This window comes from Lethenteron reissneri, unplaced genomic scaffold, assembly GCF_015708825.2.
Source record: "Lethenteron reissneri isolate LAM-NWPU_2019-01 unplaced genomic scaffold, ASM1570882v1 scaffold_1946, whole genome shotgun sequence".
In the NCBI taxonomy this organism is placed as follows: Eukaryota; Metazoa; Chordata; class Hyperoartia; order Petromyzontiformes; family Petromyzontidae; genus Lethenteron; species Lethenteron reissneri.
In genome coordinates, this window is record NW_026891714.1 from 639 (window position 1) to 27,867 (window position 27,229).

General features: G+C 50.3%; 3 non-coding genes across 3 annotated transcripts; 1 reads left to right on the plus strand and 2 right to left on the minus strand.

Moving 5' to 3' along the window:
- Positions 1–15,968: 15,968 nt before the first annotated feature.
- Positions 15,969–16,040, minus strand: TRNAQ-UUG (transfer RNA glutamine (anticodon UUG)). Its single transcript has one exon. It is a non-coding gene; the product is annotated as a tRNA-Gln (tRNA).
- Positions 16,041–16,537: 497 nt separating this feature from the next.
- Positions 16,538–16,609, plus strand: TRNAQ-UUG (transfer RNA glutamine (anticodon UUG)). Its single transcript has one exon. It is a non-coding gene; the product is annotated as a tRNA-Gln (tRNA).
- A 2,673-nt stretch (positions 16,610–19,282) lies between these two features.
- On the minus strand, positions 19,283–19,354 carry TRNAQ-CUG (transfer RNA glutamine (anticodon CUG)). The gene has a single exon. It is a non-coding gene; the product is annotated as a tRNA-Gln (tRNA).
- Positions 19,355–27,229: the final 7,875 nt, after the last annotated feature.

The following is a 27,229-nucleotide window of genomic DNA, read 5'->3' on the forward strand; positions in this document are numbered from 1 at the left end:
ACCAGCCGACCCGCCTCGTTGTCGTGCAAATTCATCGCCAAAGACTCCCCTCTCTGCCTGCTACGACTGCCATCGCCCACATTCACGAACCACTTGGCGAACTGGTATCCGTATTCGACGTCGTCCGATGAGCCGCCCCGCCGAGCACGCGGCGGTAGCCTCATGGCGTCGGGAACGACCCAGGAGCAGCTGCCCCGGAACTGCCCCTGGCGGCAGCCGCGCGCCACCACGTGGGACACTCCGGCGGCGACGATGGCGGAGAGGAACGCATCCTCGCGAGAGCCGGGGACACGCCGGGGAACACTCCTGTGGTGTAGCGCGTAAAGCCTGCCGGGGCGGCGGGGGGAGGAGGACATGCCGAGCAGGTGTAGGGGGGAACGTCGGCTATTTGTAACGTGAGGTTACATCCGGGTCGTTGACGGATTACAACTCGTCACGATGATTGGCTCTGCCGGTCCTGGTCCATAGCCAATGGGGGGAAGCCTGGGGGCGTGGCCCTGACGTCATGGCAAGGTGACAGCTGTTTGTAGATGATTGGCCCTGCTGGCTTTGGCCACAGCCAATGGGGAGACGAGTCAGGGGTGGTCCCGGGAGCCTACGATGGAGTCTGGAAGATTCCATGGAGGCTAACCGGGATTGGTGGAAACGTACCACGTGACCCGGGTATTAAATAGGGGTGGAGACGAACAACGTGGTCAGAACGGGAACGAACGGAGGAAGGGGGCCACGCAAGAACGGGGGTCCAGGCTGCCACGTGGCTGCGCGTGTCTCTCTCTGTCTATCCCTCTTACGCTGCCTGTCAGCAGCGTGTCAATGTCACTACCACCACCACCGTCAAGTCACTATCACCACCACCACCACCACCGTCAATGTCACTACCACCACCACCGTCATCGTCACCACCGTCACCACCACCACCATCGTCAAGTCACTACCACCACCACCACCACAGTCATCGTCACCACCACCACCACCATCGTCAAGTCACTGCCACCACCACCAAAAGCCGAGTGGCGTAGGGGAGGGGGACCCCCGTGGAGGAGGGACGCGGCAACTCTGAAGTGGAGAGTTGCGATGGGGAGCTGGACGACCCCCCCCTTCACCCCCCCACGCAGCTCGTGTGCGCCTCGGGGAAGCGGCAGGAGACCCTAGGTGCGAGTGGACGTGGCGGTGCGAACAAACGTCAACGTCGAGGGGAAACTCGCTTGTTGCCGGCGGAGGCTCCGACCCGGGCGACGGTCCCCTTACCTGACTCGGGGTCCGGCGCGTTCTCCGCGCCCAGGCACGGTGGCAGTCCCACCGCTTGCCCTTGAAACTGGTCGCGACACTCATGCAGCGCCAGGCGGACGCCCTGCACCACCGCGTGCATGTGGTCCAGGCGGCGCAGGCACATCTTGCGCTGCACGGGGGATAGTCCCGGAGCCCCGATGCACAGCGCCGATACTCGGTGGTGTTAGAGTGGAGGGCCCACTGCGCAAGCGGCCTGCAGAGGGGTGGGAGTCGCGGTGGCTAGGAGATGTTAACTACCTCGCCTGGTGTACAGGAGGTCGTGGGTTAGATCCCGAACCTGACGCCTGCTGCTGCTGTATATTTGGAGTTTGCGTGTTTCTCTCTCTCATCATCACGGTGGGCTAGGAGATGTTGACTACCTCGCCTGGTGTGCAGGAGGTTGTGGTTCGATCCCGACCCTGACGCCTGCTGCTGTAGATTTGGAGTTTGCGTGTCTCTCTCTCTCTCATCATCATCACGGTGGCCAGGAGATGTTGACTACCTCGCCTGGTCTACAGGAGGTCGTAGGTTCGATCCCGACCCTGACGCCTGCTGCTGTATATTTAGAGTCTGCGTGTTTCTCTCTCATCATCATCACGTGGCTAGAGATGCTAACTCCCTCGCCTGGTGTGCAGGAGGTCGTGGGTTCGATCCCGACCCTGACGCCTGCTGCTGTATATTTGGAGTCTGCGTGTCCTCTCTCTCATCATCATCACGGTGGCTAGGAGATGTTAACTACCTCGCCTGGTACGCAGGCAGTCGTGGGTTCGATCCCAACCCCTTAAAAAATGCCTGCTGCTGCATGTACGTGTTGAGTTTGTGTGTCTCTCCCCATGGTCGCGTGGATTTTTCTCCAGGTCCCTCGGGTTTTCCTCCTCCTCCTCCTTCGCATTTAGAATCAACGTCTCTACGCGTTTGGGGGGTCATCCGCTATAAATGACCACGTGATGATGATAATATCGGCCACTCCCTTGAGCTACAATGTGCGACAGACAGACCACTCCTGAGAGAGAGAGAGCTACAATATACAATGTCAAAGAGCTATCTGTGGAATTTCTACAGGTTTTAAATGTGAATATTATTACGCCATGTATACACACACCAGAGGTCGCAACCGGGGTACCCGATACCCGTACCCTACCCGATACCCGGCTACCCGTACCCGGCCGGGTAGGGTACAGGTACGGCTACCCGATTGCGACCTCTGGGATGAAGCCATGTTGCAGGCGCGGGTGGGTTGATTCTAGGAACTTGAATTGTGAGAAGAGACAAGACGTTGGGAAATGAGTGACAAACGGTGACTCACCAGTGACTCACGGCCTACCCGTACCCGTACCCGGCCGCCACCAGGGTCACAAACGGATACACGTACCAGCCGGAGGACCACAGAATAAAAAAAAGCTTATACGACCACGGGGAAAACATAGCAACTCTAACTATACGGCGTGTTATAAGGTCGCAATTGAACCCACGACCTCCTGCATAACAGCCGAGGTAGTCAACATCTCCTAGCCACCGTGGTGCCCGCTAGACATTGTGTACCTAGTGTATATACACACACACGCACACGCGCACGAGATAAAACAAACATTCCCGTACAACAACCGTATGGGGTGTGCAACATATTGGCGAGATAAGAAGGTTGCTTAACGTCGAAACTTGTGCGATCGTCGCAGCAGTGAGGAGGAAGACAGCAGCGTTGGCGTCTCGCGTTTACCACCAAGAGGAGCTGCCCACTGCCCACAGCTGTGTCAAGACGCAGAGACCCAGCAGAGGGCAGCAGTCCATGCAGTGCAGGGAGCCCATCGCAATCCTCGTGGTCAGCTGCGCGCCGCAGAAGAGACGCGGGCCGTGACGATGTTAACACCTCTCGCCTGGTACGCAAGAGGTCGTGGGTTCGATCCCGACCCTGACGATGCCTGCTGCCGTATCTTTTTAGTTTTCATGTCTCGCTCATCGTCATCGTCATCATCATAACGGTGGCTGGGAGATGTTAATGACCCCGTGTGGTACGTGGGATCGAACCCACGACCGCTTGCGTACCGGGCTAGGAGTTAACATCTCAAGTTCAAGTACTAGGTGTAGCGCTGTGAGCCATTCGGCTCTTGAATTGGGTGCAACCGCAACAAACAAAAGACAAAAACATGAACAAGAAAACATCTTAAAGTGACTATGTGACTAAGTGCAAACAGAAAATCCAAGAAACGACAGCAAAATGTTGCAGAGGAAAAACACCGTTACACCAACGCTGTGCAAACATCCCAGTGGGATGCAAGTCAAACAACAACAACAACCACAAGACAACTTAGATTAAGGCCATCAGTCTTACTCCGTACTACAACAAACGTGGTCAAACCAGTAAACTTTTCGAATCACCAAAATAAAGGCAATGAAACAGTGATCATAGGAACTGTGACGGAATTTTCACAATCTATATATATAAAATCGTGAATCTGTCTGTCTATCTGTCTGTCTGTGTGTCTGTGTGTCTCCAGACCATACGCACTTTCATTGGACGCCGGTTGCCCCTGCCAACGGCTAGCGACGCCTTCGCCGCTTTCATTGGACCTGGCAACGGCTAGCGACGCCTTCGCCAAGGGCTGCAGTTTCATTGGACGGCGGTTGCCCCTGCCAATGGCTAGCCACGCCTTCGCCACTTTCATAGGCTCCGTAATTAATTAAATAATAGCCATTACTCAGTATTGTTCGAGCGCTAGGGGGGGGGGGGGGGGACCGGCACCCGTACCCAGCGTCAGCCGGGTGGGAAAATCAGGCGAGGCGGGAGGCTCTGCACGGTGCTAGGCCTCGACACCCACCACGCGAATCTAAGGTAAATTCAAAAAAGTTTCACGTCCTCTACAGAGTCGTGAGGGAGGGAGAGTGGCGAGGGAGGGAGAGTGGCGAGGGAGGGACTCAGCCTCAAAACGAGTAACTGGTGTGGCGTTTTCACATCGGCACTGGGGAGACAAAGGCGGCCGGGCGTGGTGGATCCAAGTCCCGGGCGAAGCCGGGTCATGTGTATGTGTGTATGTGTTTATGTGTATGTCTGTGTGTCTCTATGTATGTGTGTATGTATGTGTGTGTATGTATTTGTGTTTTTGTATGTGTGTGTGTGTATGTATGTCGGTTTTTTTATGTGTTTATGTGTATGTCTGCATGTCTGTATGTATGTGTGTATGTACGTGTGTGTATGTGTTTGTGTGTATGTATGTGTGTTTGTATGTATGTGTGTGTATGTGTTTCTGTGTATGTATGTGTGTGTATGTATGTGTGTTATGTGTCTGTCTGTGTGTCTGCATGTATGTGTGTGTGTATTGTGTATGTGTTTGTGTGTATGTATGTGGTGTGTTTGTGTGTATGTGTATGTCTCTGTGTATGTGGGGAGCGGTAGTGTAGCGGTTAGCGCGCTGCGCTATGAACCTGGCGACCCGGGTTCGATTCCCGCTCACGGCTAACACCAGTGACGATTATCTGAACCGGTCCTGGGCCCCCCTAGGTCGACTCAGCCTTAAATGAGTACCTGGTGCGGTGTGTAAACATCGCCACTAGGGAGACAAAGGCGGTCGGGCGTGGTGCTGGCCACCCACCCCCTTGTGTACCGTTCCGCCTTCATAGGTGCTCGCTAACAGCACTTGCCCCTACAGTCTGTTCAGGCTATACGGGGGATCTTTGTCTTTGTCTCTGTGTATGTATGTGTGTGTATGTGTGTGTATGTGTTTGTGTGTATATATGTGTGTGTGTCTGTGTGTGTGTCTGTGTGTGTGCGTGTGTGGTGTGTGGAGAGCGGTAGTGTAGTGGTTAGCGTGCTCTCTGTGTGTCTGTGTGTGTGTGTCTGTCTGTGTCTGCGTGTGTCTGTGTGTGTGTCTGTGTGTGTGTCTGTGCGTGTGTGGTGTGTGAGGAGCGGTGGGTGTAGTGGTTAACGCTACGCTGCGCTACCAACCCGGCGAACCGAGTTCCATTCCCGCTCACGGCCACCACCGGTGACGATTATTTGAACCTCCCCTAGGTCGACTCAGCCTCAAACGAGTAACTGGTGTGGCGTATTAACATCGCCACTGGGGAGACAAAGGCGGCCGTGCGTCAGTGGTGAGGGAGGGAGAGTGGTGAGGGAGGGAGAGTGGTGAGGGAGGGAGAGTGGTGAGGGAGGGACTCAGCCGCAAAACGAGTAACTGGTGTGGCGTATTAACATCGCCACTGGGAAGACAAAGGCGGCCGGCCGTGGTGGATACAAGTCCCGGGCGAAGCCGGGTAGTACAGCTAGTAAACGACATAAACATGTACCACCAGAACCCTGCAGCCACAGCTGGCTGCTGCATGAGTCACTCCACAACAGCAGCAGCATCAATCGGAGTATCAACATTTTTCAATGCACCTTTAAGATCAGCACACTAAATCAAAACACAGGTTATACTTTGCAGCGATCATCCGGAGCGAAACATTTTATTTTAGGCCACTGAATAGCACATTACACTGGTAATGTGTTATATATATATACACACACAGTGTTATATATATATATACACACACACACACAGTGTTATATACACACACACACAGTGTTATACACACACACACAGTGTTATACACATACACACACAGTGTTATACACATACACACACACAGTGTTATACACACACACACACACACCCAGTGGCGTACCAGGCACTCATGAGGCCGAGTAGACCTAGGGGAGGCCCATGACCGGTTCAGATAATCGTCACCGGTGTTGGCCATGAGCGGGAATCGAACCTAACACTTGCACACACACACACAACACTGGTAATGTGTTATACACACACACAGTGTTATACACACACACAGTGTTATACACACACACACAGTGTTATACACACACACACAGTGTTATACACACACACACGTACCTTCGGGCGAAGCGGCTAAGGAACGAAATCCTTTCGCGTGAAGACGAAAAGAAACCGCATCCGCAATGTGGCCCCATTCCTAATCAAATAGACGGCGATCGCAAACGAGTTTCCCCGTCGTCGGCACCATCTCACCTGGCAGGTAGACAGACAGGCACGCAGCCTGGCAGGCGGGCAGGCAGGTAGACAGGCAGGTGGGCAGGTAGACAGGCTGGCAGGCGGGCGGGCTGGCGGGCTGGCAGGTAGACAGGTGGGCAGGCAGGCAGGTAGGTCGGTAGGTAGGCAGGTACACAGACAGGCAGGTAGACAGGTAGTCAGACAGGCAGGTAGGCAGGTAGACAGGCAGGCAGGTAGACAGGCAGGTAGACAGGCAGGTAGACAGGCAGGTAGACAGGTAGACAGGCAGGCATACAGGTAGACAGGCTGGCAGGTAGACAGGTAGACAGGCAGGCAGGTAGACAGGCAGGTATACAGGTAGGCAGGCTGGTATACAGGTAGGCAGGCTGGCTGGCAGCACAAGGTGAGGAATGAACTCCCCACCACCACTGCAGTGTCTGTGGCAAGCCCTTTTATCGAGTGGGTAGCCTTGTTGTTGTTGTATTTAGTCATGATGAGTCAGCAGGGCGTGCTGCTTGTGATGAGTCAGATCCCACGTGCTCCCGTGATGATCTAATCCCACACACGCGCGTCCCTCGCAAACAAGAGGCACCCTGCCCCGATCACTGTGACTTGGAGTTTGTTTGAATGTTTCGTTTGGTGGAGGGTGATTGTTACTGCAGCTCGCCTTGAATCCGTGTGCAGCAGTCACCTGAATGTCACTCGCGTTTGACATGTTCATGGCTAATGCCGGGCGAAAACAATAACATGTCCCGCCTAATGTGAGAATTATGCAACGGCAGACGCTTTGAGCAAATCCCCTTGAGTTTCGATTTTATTTTAATTTAATTTAAATTTTACAAAAAGGAATAATTTAAATACAAATTCATGAATTTTTATTTTATTTATCTATGTAATACTTTTATTATTTTAGTATTTCCCTTCTACGTGACTTTACCGAAAGAGCCAAGAATACAACCCCCCCCCCCCTGGTTTCTCGATATTTCTGCGCTAATTGTGCACCCAGAGGAGCTGCTCTGAATAGTATTTTGATGAGCAGTGAGAGAACACACGAGTTGACATCCTGCCACGAGACGCTGCTCTATTAGAATGAATACATCCCGTTAAAAGCCGGTGCCGTTTTTAATCAGCGTTGATAGCAACTCGCAGTTTAGTACTCGTCAGCTTCATCACGAGATCAGATGGTTTTGATCGTTTTGTGATCGTGCCTTTCTTCTCTTTCGCGTGAACATTCGACAACTCTTGGAGGTGTTTTGGAACAATGCAGTGAGCGCTCTTAGCCTATTCTTATGTGTTTTTCGGTAAAGTCACCAGGTAGGTAAAAAATTAAAATTAATAAAAGTAAAATAAAATAAAAATCACGACGTTTCGGAGGCACCACAAGCTACTGTCTTCAGGTGGAACCGTCACAGCACGACAGCTGTATCAAGTGAGAGAAATTCCAAGAAAACAGTCCTTGTATATGTAGTGGCGGTACGCGCTGACAAAGGGGCGGCGTGTGTGTGAGCGCGCCGGGTGTGGCTACATCAAGAGTGGTGGAGTTGACACGCGCCGAGAGTGATGGATCACGGGGCGGCGCGGGGTGCGTGGTTGTGCGCGCTGACACAATGTGGGAAATAGGATCGTGGGCAGCGCGCAGTGATTGGTCGACTGGGATGGGTGCTCTCAGCGACGTCCGCATGGAGGACTATAAAGGAGGACGCGCGGGAGCACTCGGGAGTTGATAACCAGTTGAAGATCGAAGACGGAGTTGAAGAGGTAGGGCCCTGAGACCCCTAGTCCCGCTGTCCTTGTAAGGGCCGGGACCCTGTGCGGCTCGGAGGCGAGACTGTGGGACCCGTGGTCTGACGTCCATGTGGGACGAGGCTGTGGGACCCAGAGTCGAGACGGACACCCCAGCCGGGTGGGTTCCGAGAAGCTACGGGGCGTAAGAGCCCGTGTGGGTGTAGCCAGGGGAACCCCGTGGGTTAGGCTGCAGTTAGCCACCCGTGTAATATAAGCTGGTGTTAATAAAGAGTGTGCTATCCGTAAGGTCGTCTCCCGTCAAGTTACTACATTAATAATAATAATAGTACAATTTGTAACGCGCGCAAATTTGCAGACGTAGTGGCCGCAACTCAGAGGCGCGGAGCCAAGCTCAGAGTCGCTCAAAAGCATGATTGTAGAGGTGAGTTTTTAAGTGTCTCTTGAAGGAGGCGATTGAGGTGATGCTGCGAATGTGCAGAGGGATATCGTTCCAGACTGTTGGGGCTGCCACCGAGAAGCGGCGCGTAGACATGACCATCCTGCATCTTGGTATTGAGAGGAGGTCGTGAGTCGCGCTGCGCAGGCATCTGCCGTGTGCTGAGCTGCAAGTTGTCAATAATGAAGAAAGATACGGCGGGCAGGCGGATATGAAGGCATTGTGGCAGAGGCAGGCGGTCTTGTATGTGACCCTACTGGCAATGGGGAGCCAGTTGAGAGCGCGGAGACGAGCTAGTGAGTCGAGGCGGGGATGAGTGTGGGCAATGACGACGCGTGCTAGGTTTTTTGTAGTCTTTGAAGCTTCTTTAGGTTGCCAGCGGAGGTCCGGACAAGGACGGAGTTACAATAGTCAAGGCGAGACCCAACTATGCAACATGCCAAAGTGTTGGCAATTTCAGTAGAGATGAGAGGACGTATGTGTCTAAGAGCCTTCAGGTGAAAGTTACATGAGCTGATGATATGGTTGGTTTGACGGTCGAAGGATAAAGTTGAATCTAGGATGACACCGAGGTAGCTGAAGTGGTCGGTGAACTTGATGCTGTGACCGAAGATGTGTATGTGTGTGGGGAGTGCTGCTGAATTGAGACGTTGCTTGGTACCTAACATGATGGCCACTGACTTTTTCGGATTAAGGGCTAGGTTGTGTGCAGTGAACCATTGTTGCACGGCGGTGGTACATTCCGAGAGCCTCTCGAATCCAGATGCATTGCTAGAATCGATGGGGGTGAATAGAATCGTGTCATCCGCATATGAGTGGTGCTTAACACCGAAGCTTGCAATGAGTCGGCCGATCGGGGAAGTGTAGGCTGTGAAGAGCAGGGGACCTAGAACAGAGCCCTGGGGAACCCCGCATAATGCTCTTGTTTCAGGCGATGTGGACATGCCCACCCTGACTGAGGATTGCCGGTCAGAAAGGTACGAAGCTATCCACTTGAGTGCTGAGCCGCATATACCGAAGTCGGATTTCAGGAGGGAAGTAAGGAGCGAATGGTTGATGGTGTCGAAGGCTGACGAAATGTCCAGACTTACAAGTGCAACAGTTGAGCCGGAATCAACGATCGTTAAAATGTCATCGAGCACCCTAGTGAGTGCTGTTTCTGTGGAATAGTTTTGACGGTAAGCTGACTGGAAGTTGCAGTAGTTTGCGGCGGAGGTGACGTGTGGTTGTAGCTGGGCGAGGGCTAGTCGTTCAAGGAGTTTAGAGAGGTTCGAGAGGTTAGTGATGGGACGATAACTAGATGGGTCATCCGGATCTAGATTTGGTTTCTTTAACAAGGGAGAAACCAGGCCAGATTTGAGGTTGGACGGAAAACACCCTGAAGAGAAGGAGGCATTTGCGATGTTCCTGATCATGATGGCGAGTTCCGGAGCACATTGCTTGAACAAGGAACCTGGGAGCACGTCGAGTGGAGATGACTTCAAAGGAAGTGATTCAATTTAAGCGAAAACGTCTTTTGTAGACACAGGCTTTAGCATAGTTAGAAGAGTGTCTGGGTTAGTGCTTACAATTTTAGGTACCATGAGCGGGGTACAATGGTGCAATGTGTCAGTAGACGTGCACGAGTTTGCGACGGCGATTAGCTTGTTGTTGAAGTAAGTATTAAAAGAGGTGGCAAGTTTCAGTGAGGCAAGGGGATCGCTAAGGTGAGGGACCATAGTGCTACCAGGATGGAGAAGATCTTTGAGAGTTTTCCATAGAATGCGCGGGTTTCCGGTTGCTTTTTTGATGCGTTCCTCAATGTGGGAGGAACGTGAGACAAGGATCAGTTAGTTTTCCTGCAGGCGACTCTGTAAGCAAGTCGATCAGCAGGTAGACCACTGCGGGATGCGATACGTTCAAGACGCCTCCTGGTTCGCTTAGCAATGATGGCATCTCTTGAGAGCCAGTGAGTGTCGTGAGAAGACTGCGTAGCGGTTCGTGATTTTAATGGAGCTAGTTTGTCCAGCGCCGCCCTCATGTCAGCTTCTAGTTGGAGAGCGCAGACGGTTGGATCCGATGATGGGGATAACATTGAAAGCGAGTTTGCAAGGAGGTGACGAAAAGCAGAAAATTCGATACCCTTAAAATTACGCAAGTTGCGGGTGAATTTGATGGTGATTGGCTTCGGAAATTGGAGGGAAGAAAGTATAAGGCGGTGGTCGGAGTAACCAGTTTGGAAAACTCCCAGTGCAGTGATGCGTCGGTGCTGGTTAGGTTCCAGAACCAGGTCGAGCATGCTCTCAACGTTTGTTGACGAAGCTCTGGTGGGGCCTGAGTTTGTGATGACCAGGTTATGGCAGGCCAAAGTTGACTCAAGGTGACTATCGATGGAGGCTGGGGTATTGCCGGGGCAATTGAAGTCGCCTGTAAGCACGAGCCTGTGAGATGGGTTAGGAATCAGATATAGGAATTCCGAAAGCTCATTTACGAAGGTGTTGATGCTGCCATCTGGAGGGCGATAGATGGAAATAATGTAAAAGCACTCGTTGTTAGTAGTAAGGGATACGGACTGGACCTCGAATGTGGCCTGAGCCATTGGTAGATGGAGCTCTTTAATTTTCAAGTGAGCATTGTAAACGACCGCTAAGCCACCACCCCGCTGGTTAGTTGCGCGAGGTTTATGTAGAACCTTGTATCCTGGGGGCGCAACTTCCAGAGAGATAGCTGGCGGGGAGTCTTGCCTGCACCAGGTCTCAGTGATGAGCAAAAGGTCGGTGTGGTGGTCCGAGATGGTATCGTGAATCAGGGCTGATTTATTGGTGATGGAGCGTGCGTTGAGCAGACCGAGGCGGATATGTGAAGGTAGATGTGAAGATCCGTGCAGGTGAGGCGTCGAGGGAACAGAGGAGTTGGCTGGTTCGAGGTCGACCTGTGAACGGCGGCCCCTGCCACCTCTGCAACCACGGTGCCGATGCAGTCTCCGACGTTGGCCTCGGAGAGGCCCAAGGACAGAGAGCGTCCTCAGGAGTGCGGGTTGCAGGTGCAGATGATGAAGAGACGGTGCATGTCATAGCCCTATTATATCAGCCCGTGCTGCAACGATGGTGCGGATGAAGGGGCCCGGATTCGGATGGACTCCAATCAGCGGCTCAGCTGCCCTGAGCAGCAAGTCGAGGTGTCGTTGTCCAAGCTCCACGCTATCAGCAAGCACTTCCCCATACGTAGCGGATGCAAACACGCCCGTGTAAACACTCGCTGAGCGCGTACACGGGCGTACAGAACCACGCAGGCGGGGCGTACAATGGAGCAGCCAGAAGTACACGAAGTCCAGTGGATTAGCTGACCACGCTCTGTGCTCCAGCTCGCAGGTGGTGCACAAGGATGGACGTACCTCGCAGAGCTCCCGTTCACTGGTGGTGCTGGGCAGCAGGCAAGCCAACTCTCTCGTGTTGAGGAGATGACAGTCTGCTTCGCGTTCCCACTCGCTGATGGTGGTGAACGTTGGACGGAGCACGTAGATCTCCCACTTGCTGGCGATGCTGGGGCACGCCAAGCTCACAGTCGCTGATGGTACCGGAAGAGGTGCCTTGTGAGGACGTTGCTGGTAGAAACCGTGCCCGGGGCGGATGTTAAGCCGCGCCGCATGAACAATACAGCCAGCGTCCTCCAGCTTCGTGAATCGAAGCAACAGGCCTCGTTTACTCGCACTGCCCAACAGCTGTGCGATGCGGCAGTTGAGGCGAGTTGTGTGGCACTGCAGTAAACGGCATTTGTCAGCTGTTGTAGCGCCGCGAGGCGTGTGCAGTGAACACGGAGGCGGGCGGGTTTGGGTGCAGGGATCGGCCGCCACCCAAAACTCGGGCGACGCCAAAGTAATAATGAAAATAATGAAACAAAATAAATTATATGAAAAATGTAATGGAAGATGAAAGTAAGAAGAGTGGTGGTGAGTGGAGAAGGACGTGGGTAAGGTACGAGGTGTGGTTACGGTTGATAAACTGTGAGAGCGATCAGGGACTGCAGCCAGCTGCGGCGCTGTCGCCATCTTCCCATCCGGGTGTGTCGTCACTTTTGCCGGGGGAGCAGTGGCCGCTGGGAGTGACATCACTTCTGGGCTCAGCGCTGTCCAACCTAGCAACGCCGCGTCATCAGCGCTGCGTCCCTCACCGCCGGGTGACAGCTGTTTGCAACCTAGCATACCGCGTCATCAGCGCTGCGACCGGACAGTGAGGACGCCATTCTTACTGTAACCGACGCCAGGGCTGGCACATTGACCGACACGCTGGTCACCGCCTTTGCTGCTCTGGCCAAAGGTTGGAGGTCGGGAGACCAGGCCCCTGACATTTCGTACATTTACGCGCTCCGGCTTAATGCTTTTTTTGTTGACATTCTCTTCGTTGTCGTCGGGGAGTCGTGATTGTTGTTGGGTAAACTGTGTGGAGCTTCGCTCGTGAGTGTTGTCAATGTGTGCGAAACTTTGCTTGTGATTGTTAACAATGTATGGTTTGTATTGAGCTTTGTTCGTGATTGTTAATGTATAGCTTGTGCTGTCATTGTTAACGATGTATAGACTGTATGGGGCATTTATCTTGAGATGGTGACATGCTGCCAAGGATGGGAATTGTCATGCTGGCTCTCAAATATCTTGGGGTGCAGATCCTGACCAGAATGGCCCAGCGGGTGTTGCGTATCTAACACGAGAGTTGTGGTCCCGTCATGCTATGGCTGACGGCTTGACCTGACAGCCCGGAGATAGTGACACTCCGTGGCATGTCTAGCCTAGTGGGCTGTGTGCTCACATGGCTCGGAGAGTGTGGTCCCGTCATGCTATGGCTGACGGCTTGACCTGACAGCCCGGAGATTGAAACACTCCGTGGCATGTCTAGCCTAGTGGGCTGTGCGCTCACATGGCTCGGAGAGTGTGGTCCCGTCATGGAGTAGCTGACGGCTTGACCTGACGGCCCGGAGGTTGAGACCCTCCGTGGTGCATCTGGAGCAGTAGGCTCACCCTGACGGCCCGGAAGTTGAAACACTCCGAGGCGCGTTGAAACAGTGGGCTGGAGATTCGTGGTGTTCAGGTGTAGTTGTCCCGTTACGTTGGGACTGTATCCCTCAGTTGTTAGGGTGCATGTTGTGCAGGGAGTGAACAATGGGTCGTCTCAGATCGGTCGGTACAGCTATATGCTGCGATGCGAGTCTTGGAGAGAGATTGGGTGTCAGATCGGTCGGTACAGCTATATGCTGCGATGCGAGTCTTGGAGAGAGATTGGGTCTCAGCTCGGTCATTACAGCTATATGCTGCGATGCGAGTCTTGGAGAGAGATTGGGTCTCAGATTGGTCGGTACAGCTATATGCTGCGATGCGAGTCTTGGAGAGAGACTGGGTTTAAGCCCCCCGATATGGCCGACGTGCGCGGTTTTAGGATGGAGACGCCACGTTGGAAAGGCGGGGGTGCTAACGGTTGACATGTAATGTCGGTTGTGGTCCTCATTGAGGGCTGCTGGTACGCAAGCACGGGATGTCTTTTGGAGATGCGGTTCGTGCGTGCGTCCACCATTTATGGACAGGAGCAGGCAGATTTATTTTGGTTGTGTCATGTAAATTTTATATATATGTTTAAAAATGTAGATACTGGAGCAGCCCTGAAGTGCGACTTCTTTGCCCAGTACATGGGTCGGCCCTGAAGTACGACTTCTCGACCCGGGACGTAGACAGACGTCCGGATAAGTGTGTGTAGAGGGATGCTCGACATGTTGGTCTTCGCCTTCTCTCCACCTGACGGATGGGAGGTTGGCAGGGTGGTGTGGAACCCTGCCATCCATGCGGTGGTTGTGCATCCAACGCGTCGGAATCTGTATATTTGTTGTTGTTAATTCCCCGTTTTTTATGCGGATCCCGAGGAGGGCTAGGTGTGCCGCGGGTCGTTTGTTCACGTGTCATTGCTTCACCTTTTTGTTGATTGATGCTTGTATATAGTGTAGAGTTGTACAGGTTGGTTATGGTATTTATGGTTGCTTTCTTGTTCTCTTTTCTTTTCCTGTTGAGGCTCGCGTATTTTTTTTCTCTCTCTCCCTTTCGTTAATTTAAACTTTCTAATTATTGACAGCCGGGACGGCTGGAGGCTACGTAGAGGGGGGTAATGTAGTGACATAAGAAGGGAGGGACTGCTGGGGGCTCTGGGTTCCCGGGCAGGTCCAGACGCTTAAGCCTCTGGGCGCCAGGCGTTGGGTTCCCAGGGGGTCCAGACGCTTAAGCCTCTGGTCGCCGCCAACGGGGGGGGGGGGGGGGGGGGGGGCTGTGTGTGCTCTGTGGGATGTCTGGTGGCGCACACGGCCCCACCCCTCGTTGGACCAGGCATAAAAGGAGAGCTCCCTGGACGATCGGGGCCCAGTTGTAACTCAAGACCCAAGACCCACGACCAGCCATCTGAAGACCCTGGGATGCTGTGAGAGCCAGCGCTGGGACTCTGGAACTCCCGACTCTACGACCTTGTGAGGGCGAGTTCCGGAGCGTAGCCAGAGTAGAGTATCTAGGCTGTGTAGCTAGGCTGTGTACCTAGGCTGTAACAGAGTATCAGGACTGTTCGAGAGTTGGACTGTTGGAGTGTTGTATTGTAATAAAGAAGTTACCTCTACAAGTGTCTCCGGAACCCGTTACACAATCACTGATCTGAATTCCCACATCGTGCTCAATTCCTAGATGCCACGATTTCACCTAACCCATCGCCCCTCTGTGCTCTATTTGTCTTAACTCTTTCTCAATTCTCACTTGTGTAATGAGCCCAGTTCATCAGTTGGTTCCATGGTGTAATGGTTAGCACTCAGGACTCTGAACCCTGTGTTCTGCGTTCAAATCTCGGTGGAACCAAGTGTCTTTTTGTGTTGCAATAAATACGTCTCCGCATGTCGAGTTCAATCAATGTATTCGTTCTTATTTGACAAGTTAAATTTCTTTGGGTCTAGTAAGTTTTCTTGAAACCCATCTTGCTCTTACAAGAGCTGATTTCAATGCTACAGCTCCCACCACAGCTCAGTTCACAATTCCTTAGCAGGCGCCGTTTTCTAGTTCGCCTTTAACGCCCTGAAAAGTTCCACGTAAACGGCCTTCAGACAAATGAAAGTCTTTACTGCACTAACTCCTTAGAGGGCTTAAGCTCTGCATGTTGGTCAGTGATTAATCGATTCAAATTTGTATTGAGAACACTTCATTGGTGCTAAAAAGAAAAACCTGCGGCCACGATCTATCCACCGCCGGATGAAGATACCCGCACATTGCCGCAAATTCACATCGGGTGAAGAAACAATTGATTGTGGAGCAACGATTATTTAATCACTCCATCTCTGGTGCACGTGTTCTAGGGCACTCAAACCTGAGCTCGCACACTTCGATTTAATTTATGGATGTACTGCCTCCTGTTCATACGTTTACACAATCATAAAACATTACCAAATGTGTGAATAATGTGCGTGTTAAACCCCGTTTTTCTCTCCCCAATAATTTATTTAGAAGCAAATCTTTAAAAAATGCACAACACAGGCTCCACCGAGATTTGAACTCGGATCGCAGGATTCAAAGTCCTGAGTGCTAACCATTACACCATGGAACCAACTGATGAAGCAGGCTCATTACACACGTGAGAATTGAGAAAAAGTGAAGATGACAGAGGGGACATAGGCAGGTGTCACCGTGGCATCTCGGAATTGAGCACGAAGTTGGAAATCAGATCAGTGATTGCAGATTTAGTGGTTGTCACGTGGAGTGATTTTGGGAGCACAGCACTCACTTTTGGCTCAGCAGTCAGGCTGCCTTAGATCCTGAAGTCAAATTAAAACTCACATCTCGTAATTTTAATGACAAAACTACTGAATTCTTTTTAAACGTGGCGGGGTTACAAACGAGACATGAACATAGTTCACAGGATTTAGAGTCCTGAGTGCTAATAACCATTATAACCGGCACACTTGCCCTACTAACTTCATAATCTCTTAACAGCAACCACTCATTCTTAAAAAAAAGTTGGAAGCAGCATTATTGTTTTAATGATTTAATACAATTGATTGAACCCACTCTCGTGTTGACTGTGTAACAAGGTTTCTGTGTGAAGGTTCCATGGTGTAATGGTTAGCACTCAGGACTTTGAATCCTGCGATCTGAGTTCAAATCTCGGTGGAACCAAGTCACGAGTTCTTAGTAATTGTTTAAACTGATTTTTCGTTATATAGGTAGGAACAATATGTTCCACACTGCTGCTCACCAGGGATTTTTTGTCTGTCTGTCGTGCATAAATAAATATATAATATAAACAGCTCTTTGATTGGTGGAGACCTCCTGCCGGTACGGAGAGGGGAGGTGCCTAAGGGAGGAGGGTCAGTCAGGGGAGGGGCCTGAGGGGGGGGGGGTCAGGGGAGGGGCCTAAGGGAGGGGGGGTCAGGGGAGGGGCCTAAGGGAGGGGGGGGGGTCAGGGGAGGGGCCTAAGGGAGGGGGGTCAGGGGAGGGGCCTAAGGGAGGGGGGGGTCAGGGGAGGGGCCTAAGGGAGGGGGGGGTCAGGGGAGGGGCCTAAGGGAGGGGGGGTCAGGGGAGGGGCCTAGGGGAGGGGCCGATAGTGAAGGGGGCTGTCTGCCTGGCTACCTCAAGTCACGTGATCTTGTACACAGCAGGTAGGAACAACAGTTCCGCACTGCTGCCCACCAGGGATTATTTGTCTGTCTGTCTGTCGTGCATGGCCCCTCCCAAACACGTACGCTTTCGGATTGGTTGAAGTGGGTCACGTGATCACGAGCCAGCAGCCAACCAGAGGTGCGCCCCTCCCGGATGGGTTGAGCCAAGTTCCTACCTGCCCACTCCGAAGGAACGTGTCTTCGGTAAAGTCACGTGGGTAGAAATAAAACAAAATCAATCACGGCGTGTCGATAGCAACACAAGCCTCGTGCTGCTGGCAGCAGACATCGCGGCAATCGCGACTTTCACCTGAACACAATCGCTTGTGTTGCTATCGAAACGTCGTGATAATGTTTCTTTATTTCTAACTACGTGACTTTTCCGAAAGAACCAAAGAGTAAAGATTCCTGCAGTCACGAAAGCTTCAAATCAAGAATGTTTCAGCTTCTAAGGCAGCCTGAACAGTGAGTCAACATTGAGTCCTGTCCCCCCAAAATCATTCCGCATGACAATTACTAAATCTGCAATCACTGATCTGAATGTCAACATCGTGCTGAATTACTCGATGCCACAGTTACACCTGCCCATGTCCCCTCTGTCATTTGGCTCGATTTGCCTTCACTTTTTCTCAGTTTTCACTCGTGTCATGAAACTAGTTCATAAGGTGGTTCCTGGTGTAATGGTTAGCACTCAGGAATCTGAATACTGCAATTTGATCAAATCTTAAATTTAATAAAATCTTAAATGTATAGGTTTTTCATGAAAATCAGGAGATTTGCGTTTTGATTTTGACTCAACATGATTCAGTTTCTAAGACATCCTGCTTGCTCAGTAAAAAGTGAGAGAAATTAGCTCAATTGTTATTTTCCATGATGACACCTGCCCATATCCCTCGTGTCGTGTGTCGCAACTCTCTTTCCTGTCCCACTCGTGTCGTCGTGTTTACGAGGCGCTTCCATTGTGTTATGGTTCGCCCTCAGGGCTCTGAATCCTGCAATTTGAGTTCCAGTCTCAGCGGGTTCTTCCAAAACGTTGGCGTACGTTTGCAAAACTTACAATGTTTTAATCTTGAGTTGAAGCTTTCGTGACTTGCAGTATGGATTCCAATGTTTCGTTCCATCATTATGAAAATCACGAGTTTTCAGTTTTTGTTTATTTTAACTTGTGATGGAAAGAGTATTTATTATAATGGCTATTGGAAATGTGTCATAATGTGTGTTTGACCGGGGAATGGTACAGCTCAGATTCTTTAATTTATCACGATGAGAGGAACGTTTGGGTGACTGGAACAAGCCACATGGAGGAGTCAATGAGGTATTTCCTTAAAGAAGAATCCTTTTGATATTTGGGCCTCCCAGACAAGCACGAGTATTTACATTGAATACAGTCACAATAATAATATTACTGTCTCAACCAACTAACTTCTTACATTTCTAACCGTGGCCTTTTCATTAAAATAATATTTCCCTTTTATCAAAGATCATCTTTCGGAAGGGTACTGCTTTGGGATGTTTGAAAAATGGTAAGAAACCAGTGTACAGAGAAAACCCATGCAATACGAGGAGGGAAATACCCAAAGTTCAGCTACATTTAGATTCAATTAATTTCTGTACTAACATCTCCATAGCACCTTCGCTTGTGCATTCAATGGATCATTACTGGACACGTGCAAATACACCATGACACATGCAACTACGTGACTTCACACGCAACTTCACCATTATACATGCAAACGCATCATTTCACATGCAGATGCGTACCCAGGAGGTGACTTGGCCTCATAACTACATTCGAGAGGACAAAAAGGTGAACATTTGATTTCGATCCAGTCAGCTTATGCAATTGAATTTTTTATTTTATTTTTTACTAAAACTTAAAATAAGTTTCTTTGTCGGTGAAAAAAAACTTAATTCTAGATTTGAAGCTTTCGTGACTGCAAGGATTCATGCTTATAGGTTTTTCGGTAAAGTCACGTAGGTAAAAAATATATATATATATAATATAATAATAAAAATCACATTTATTTTATTTCTATTATTATTTACATTAATTATTTTTTTTACCTACGTGACTTTACCGAAAACGCTAAGAGTATAACAAAAACTTAACTTGGAGCTTTCGTGACTGCAGGAATTACTCTTTGGTTCTTTCGGTCAAGTCACGTATGAAGAGAAAAAAATTATTATTTGTAGGTCCCACCGAGATTTGAACTCGGATCGCAGGATTCAGAGTCCTGAGTGCTAACCATTACACCACGGAACCCCCACGTAGAGCTGCCTCATTGCACAACCTCTTGGCAGCAGCTGCTGAGCCCACATTTAGAAAAGTGTTTTCTGAGAACCGAGCCATCTGCACTTGCTCCTGACACCGCATATCCTTTCTGTACTGCCATCTCCTGGCCAGTTTCACAAAGATAATTCATTTTAATATCAAACACGTGAAGGGGCATTACTTTTCCATGAATTCATTTGAAAACGTTAACTCAAAATTTGTATTATTTTACTGAGTTTTATTTTGAGTTATTTTTATGGAACTCTCCAATTTAAACGCTACTAAAAATGTTTACACCTGGCACAATCACAGGGGCTACCAACAGAAAGCGCACGTGACATGAGTGCACACTCATCAAGAAATCAACGCACTCACCATTGGCTCAAACCCTCGGGTGCGATTCAGAAAAATATCCAACTAGTCCAACGTGAGATGATTTTCTCTTTGCAACCCTTGAATCTTGAGTTCAAGTTTCAGCGTGACCTCTTGGTTTTATATTTTACGCTATGTTCAAAAAAAGGTTGGATTTTTTATTTAAATCTAGTTCAGTCTTGCTGGGTCGTGATAAAGTGTCACTCTTTTCGTCTTGATAATTGGTTTTTTACCCTTTTATCTGGCAACAAAACTGACACCTTTTTTTACGAGGAGTCATGTTTGCATAGACCACAATACCTGCAGTCATAATGCAAACAAAAAACACAACTCTGGTAATGTATGCACTGTCCTTGAAGTTGATTGGTCCACACCCGAGACAGCTTTCCACTTTAGATGATGTTATTAATGATGTTGCTGATGATGTTGTTGTTGATGCTGCTGATGATGATGTTGTTGTTGTTGATGCTGATGATGTTGTTGTTGTTGATGCTGATGATGTTGATGTTGTTGTATATGATGGTGTAAATGATGTTTATTGATAATGTTGATGATCGCAAACATCAACATAATTTATTAATTTATTCAGTTAGGGTAGCCTCTCATTGTGGGAGGGGAGAGTCTTGTACTCCAGAAGTGACGTCATGTCATCTGCAGCCGCGTGACGTCACGAGCTAACAGGAAGCTGGAGGTCCGCGCGTGAACTGCAATCCGAGGTGAGAAATTCTCATCGTTGTGGTTGTTGTTGTTGTGGTTGTTGTTGTGGTTGTTGTTGTTTACCAAGCTAGAGCCTCGCTCTCTCTCTCGTAGGGATGTCACTAGAGCAGCAGCAGCTTGTGAATCGATGTCCAAGTTGGAACTTTACAACGCGGGGCCTAGACACGCGGGGCCTTGCCTCCTGCCCTCGCCTGGTCGCGTTTGCTTTAATTCCCTCCCTTAAGTTTAATTTGTCTTCACGCGGCTCGCTACTTTGTCACTTTGGTTTATTGTAGATATTAACGCAGTTTTTCTTTTCGTTTTTTTACCATCCAAAGCCCGCCTGAGCTGCTGTACCGCTCTTGTTTACAGAAGCTACCTGCCCACAACAACAACAAGGTGGGTTTTGTCAACGCGTTTCTCGGTGTTTTGACTTGAAACTTTAGTAACTGCAGCAATTCATATTCTTGGTTCTTTCGGTGAAGTCACGGAGATAAAAAAAAATAACAGATAATAATGTTAAATCAAATAAAAAAATTGCAAATAAAGAATAAACCCACGACGTTTCGATCGCCACACAAGTGGTCATTATTTCATTTAATTTCATGATCTGTTATTTGTATTTGCTATCTACGTGACTTTACCGAACGAACCAAGACTACGTGTGTCAATGTCTGTCTGTTAAAGATGCTGATGTTGAATGTGGAGGGGAAAACCGGGAGGGGGGTCTGGTGTAAACTCCACACCACCACTACCTGTTTACCATGGCACTGTGTGTGACAGTGTCAAGTTTGTGTTTGCAGTAAAGTCTATCAACTCTGTTGTGACAGTGTAAAGTTTATGTTTGCAGTAAAGTCTATCAACTCTGTTGTGACCGTGTCAAGTTTGTGTTTGCAGTAAAGTCTATCAACTCTGTTGTGACAGTGTCAAGTTTGTGTTTGCAGTAAAGTCTATCAACTCTGTTGTGACAGTGTCAAGTTTGTGTTTGCAGTAAAGTCTATCAACTCTGTTGTGACAGTGTCAAGTTTGTATTTGCAGTAAAGTCTATCAACTCTGTTGTGACAGTGTCAAGTTTGTGTTTGCAGTAAAGTCTATCAACTCTGTGTTGTGACAGTGTCAAGTTTGTGTTTGCAGTAAAGTCTATCAACTCTGTTGTAACTGTGTAAAGTTTGTGTTTGCAGTAAAGTCTATCAACTCTGTTGTGACAGTGTCAAGTTTGTGTTTGCAGTAAAGTCTATCAACTCTGTTGTGACAGTGTCAAGTTTGTGTTTGCAGTAAAGTCTATCAGTGTGTGACAGTGTAAAGTCTATCAACTCTGTTGAACACGGAGGTTGTAACAAAACAATAGTTTATTTTAGTTTTCCTCTGGAACTCTTTATAAGAGTGGAAACAGGAAGTTAACACAGCACACACGTGCAGCAGCTGACGTCAGATCTGTTCATCCCATCATTGAATGACATCTGAGCCTGGCTTCACACCGCTAAGTTGCGATTGAACAACACATTCCTGCTGCGGAGGGAGCTGCTAGGGACACGTTGGGTTGCTCGGTCAATGGCCACCAGGGTCAACAGCTGCGTGGTGTATTCCGCAAATATGCCCGACTGTGAGGGCGGGCACAAGCCGGCGTGAGTAGGTTAAACGTTGAGTTTTATAAGGGCACCACGGGATTTTACCAATACCACCATCAACCCGGGTGCCACCACCACCCTGGTCAAAGCCACCAGGTTGGGTAAATTCCGTAAATTTGTTCGAGAACATTACCGGTCGGACAAGACTCGAAGATCCACCACCTCCACCCCTGTGTCTGCATGCCGATCCACCACTGCCACTCCTGCATCTGCAGGCAGATCGACCGCTGCCACCCCGACCAAGGCCGACAGATCATCCACTGACAATGCCACCCAAGCAGCTGACACCACTGCTGCCATTGAATTGGTCTCAATTGCCACTGGTGGCAAAAAAGCTCGAGAAGGCCAAAAAAAAACCGTTATGTAACATACTTCCCATAGGCCCAAAACCCACATGATCAGGCATCACTGGTTCTTAGGCCTCAATCCTCCTGGTCATGCATCCTTGCTCCCTAGGCCCCACTTATCTGTGTGAGTCTATGAGTCTCTGTGTGAATCTGTGGAACTATGCGAGTCTTTGGGTCTCTGTGTGAGTCTATGGGTCTCTCCGTGAGTCTACGGGTCTCTGTGTGAGCCTGTGGGCCTGTGTGAGTATGTGGGTCTCTGTGTGAACATGTGGGCATCTGTGTGAGTCTATGGGTCTTTGTGTGAGTATATGGGTCTCCATGTGAGTCTATGGGTCTCTCCGTGAGTCTATGAGTCTCTGCTTGAGTCTATGTGTGTACGTACAGTGAGGGAAAAAAGTATTTGATCCCCTGCTGATTTTGTATATTATTTTCCTTCTACGTAACTTTACCGAAAGAACCAAGAATATGGCTGATTGTGTTATGTTAATTTCAAATTTTTATGTTATATACATATGTTGAGGAGTAGAGTGATGACGTCATGTCACACTCACCTCGGGTGGAGTGACGCTAGAGGAAGTGACGTCAGGGGAGCTTCGGGTAAGGTGACGTCATGTCCCGCCGGGGTATTTGAAGAGGGGCGGGGTCTTCGCCGGGAGCCAGGAACGTGGAGAAGTGGGGACCCAGGATAGGGGCGAGGAGCTACATCACCAGGATAGGGGGGGGGCTACATCACCAGGATAGGGGGGGGGCTACATCACCAGGATAGGGGCGAGGGGCTACTTTAGCCGGCTGGCCGAGTTGGCTGAACCCTCGATCAGTGCTGAGGGAGGAGGTCGATCGCCTGGGAGGTCGTGGCCAAGAAATGTGAATCTCCCACCTGATGTATATCACAGTTACAGGTGTTGCAAGATGATATTTGTGGTAATCTTAGAAGTTGGTTAATCCCGTGAAATGTCACACCAAAATTAGTATTCCTTGGTGATCTACGAACAGCGACAAGCCGAATTGTACAAATACAGACGCACAACACAGATGCGTGTTTTATGAACTTTGACGCAGTGCTAGGTAGGGAGCAACAGTAGGAGCAATATTTAGTCGAATTTCCTACAAAGTAGTACCCATTTTACACACTGTGGCAAGATGATGGACTCAGTTGATTTCTGGCTGGATGTGACGATGTGTGACGAGAGGGGGGGGAGGGGGGGGTTTAGAAATGTGACGTCACATCAAAATGCGCAACTTTAAATAAATATAGACAACACGTTCTACTTAATTAAATATACTTTTTGCTAAATGCTTTCTCCTACAACATCAGAGTGCAGCGCCACATTGAATACGCACTACAATGACAATAGTTTAAAGCGATTTGAAGCGTGTTTTATTTGGGGGGGGGGGGCAGAGCTTTGTGACGTCATATTAGAGGGGGGTCTGACTTTTTGTGAGACACAGTTGACAGCGTGAACGAGAGTGGCGAGATACAGCAAGGGAAGAAGCTGGGAGAGGATGCGATGACGCGCAGCCAATCAGCTCACGGGATACATCCACTCGTGCTCTCATTCGTCGATCTCGCGCCGCCAGGAACCAATCACGTGCCTTGTCCGAGTGCCCGTGGGTACAGTATGTACAAAGCCTCTGAGAGAGTTTCTCTCTCTGTCTGGCATCCTGGGAAACCGTTTCTCTCGCGCATCACGATGAATCAACAACGCTGCTTTCCGCAACACGGCTGCCGATATGGCGGCATTTTTTGAATTTTTATTTTTCGATATTTTTGAAAATCAGCGATGCACTGAGGCCGCGAAACTTGAACCGCGAAGTGGCGAAAAATTACTGTACAGCTCTCATTGCAGTTGGCCTGATTCTGTAGGTGAAACCGATCCAGAATTCGTTTGCTTCAACAAATGCGGCTGGATAATATTGGGCTGGAAGCAATAGGCTGATGGGATAAAAACTATTTTTGTTGAACACAATTGATGTTTGGGTCACATCGCGTAAGTAAAATGTGTGTCATAGACCCTCCTCCAGCCGACACGGCAAATTAATCATCTGACACCCCCCCCCCCCCCAAAAAAAGCCAATTATGAATCTTAACATTGGTCACCAACGCTTTCGTGTTAGGCAGATGTCACTTTGGTCACTAGGTTCAAGTTCATGTATTAGGTATAGCCCTGTGAGCCATTCGGCTCTTGAATCGGGTGCAACCGCAACAAACAAAAAGAAAAACATGAACAAAAAACATCTTAAAGTGAATATGTGAATGAGTGAAAATAGAAAATCCAAGAAAAGACAGAAACATATTGCAGAAAAAAGCACCGTTACACACCAACGCTGTGTGCAAAAATCCCAGTGGGATGCAAGTCAAACAACAACACTCGTGTCATGGGTACCTGCGGTGAATATCACAATACTGGGCCTGTTGAAGCCTGTTGAAGGTGCGGCGCGGGGAGCGGTGGCGCAATGATTAGCACTCTACGCTGCGCTAGGGACGGAAACGTCACCCGACCTTTACACCCGGACCACTTTTAAGCGTGTGTTGTGACGTCATCCGCAACGCACGACGACCAATTACGCTCGCGCGCGATGACGTCACCACGCCCAAGGGAGGTCACGTTGTGCGTGAAATCACGAGACGCGTGATGACGTCAGGACGCACAGAGCGTGTGGGGGGGGTTGTGCGGGGGGGAGGGGCTGGCTATGCGTGATGACGTCAGAACACAGAGCGTGTGGGGGGAGGGGTTGGGTATGCGTGATGACGTCAGGACACAGAGCGTGTGTGCGGGGGGAGGGGCTGGCTATGCGTGATGACGTCATGACGCACAGATCGTGTGGAGGAGGCGACGTCACCACCACCACGAGCACCACGAGGGCACAATGGCGTCTTGGGCCCTGCCCGGCAGGCTGCTGCTGCTGCCTGTGTTTGTGCGCGAGCACGAGCTGGAGGCGGGCGCCCTGCAGCTGCTCAAGCACCTGCGGCCCCAGTGGGAAGCGGCGGACGTGAACATGAAGGCATGTTACATTACACACACACGTACACATATACACCACACACACCACACACACACCACACACACGCACACACGCACACACACACACGCACACACGCACACACACCACACACACGCACACACACACACAACAACAACCGCCATTCGCAACTAAGTGGCGGTGACGTCACCACGACGCTTGTGCCAGGCCAAGTGCACCTTGAGGCTACCACGTGAAGTGTCGAACGCCCGCTGGCAGGAGGTCACGGAGCAGACCCAGCAGGTGCCACGGGTCGACTGACCGAGATGACCGAGATGACTGGCTGATGCACCACCTGTGCCCCCTACTGTACCAACTTGCTGTGCTTTAGCCACCCAGCGCTCCGCTCGTTGTTGTGAGCGTCGCTCCTCCGCCCTCCGTTGTTGCTGGAGGGCGACTGCCTCCAACTGCCCAGTAGCAGCATCCTTCACGAGCCTCCTCCACAGAGGCCGATCTTGACACCGCTGGTACCAGTCATCGGCAAGTCCACTCAGCTCCACGTCCTCCTGTACCACATCACTCCATCTCTTCTCTAGCCCGTGCCGCGCCCGTCTAGCCCCCTCGATCCGGCCGAACAAAAGCTGTTTAGGCATGCGGTGGCTGGGCATGCGGGCTACATGACCCAGCCAACGCAGCCTTGCCTGCCGGAGGAGCTCACTGATGGGACTTTGCCCGATCTTTCAAGGATTTGTGAGCTCACACAATCCAGCCTGGTTAAACCTAGGATGGATCGTAGGCAGGCCAGCCTAAATGTTTCCAACCAGCGAAGATGCTCCATCAGGGGGGTCCACGTTTCGCAAGCGTAGAGAAGGGAGGAAATGACCGTGGCCGAAAAGACCTGAAGCACACACGCACACACACACTCACACACGCATACACACGCACACACACGCACACACGCACACACACACACGCGCACACGCACACACCACACACACGCACACACACACACGCACTCACACACGCATACACACGCACACACACGCGCACACACACGCACACACACACGCACACACACGCACACACACGCACACACACGCACCACACACACGCACACACACACACCACACACACGCACGCACACACACGCACCACACACACGCACACACGCACACACCACGCACACACGCACACACGCACACACCACCACACACACGCACACACCACACACCACACCACGCACGCACACACGCACACACACACACGCACACACACACGCACACACACCACACACACACGCGCCAGTTACAACCGTGAACATGAAGGCATGTTACATTATACACACGCGCAGTTACAACCTCGTGAACATGAAGGCATGTTACATTATACACACACACACACGCCAGTTACAACCTCGTGAACATGAAGCATGTTACATTATACACACACACACGCGCCAGTTACAACCTCGTGAACATGAAGGCATGTTACATTATACACACACACACACGCCAGTTACAACCTCGTGAACATGAAGCATGTTACATTATACACACACAGCGCCAGTTACAACCTCGTGAACATGAAGGCATGTTACATTATACACACACACACGCGCCAGTTACAACCTCGTGAACATGAAGGCATGTTACATTATACACACACACGCACGCGCCAGTTACAACCTCGTGAACATGAAGGCATGTTACATTATACACACACACACACGCGCCAGTTACAACCTCGTGAACATGAAGGCATGTTACATTATACACACACCACGCCAGTTACAACCTCGTGAACATGAAGCATGTTACATTATACACACACACGCGCCAGTTACAACCTCGTGAACATGAAGG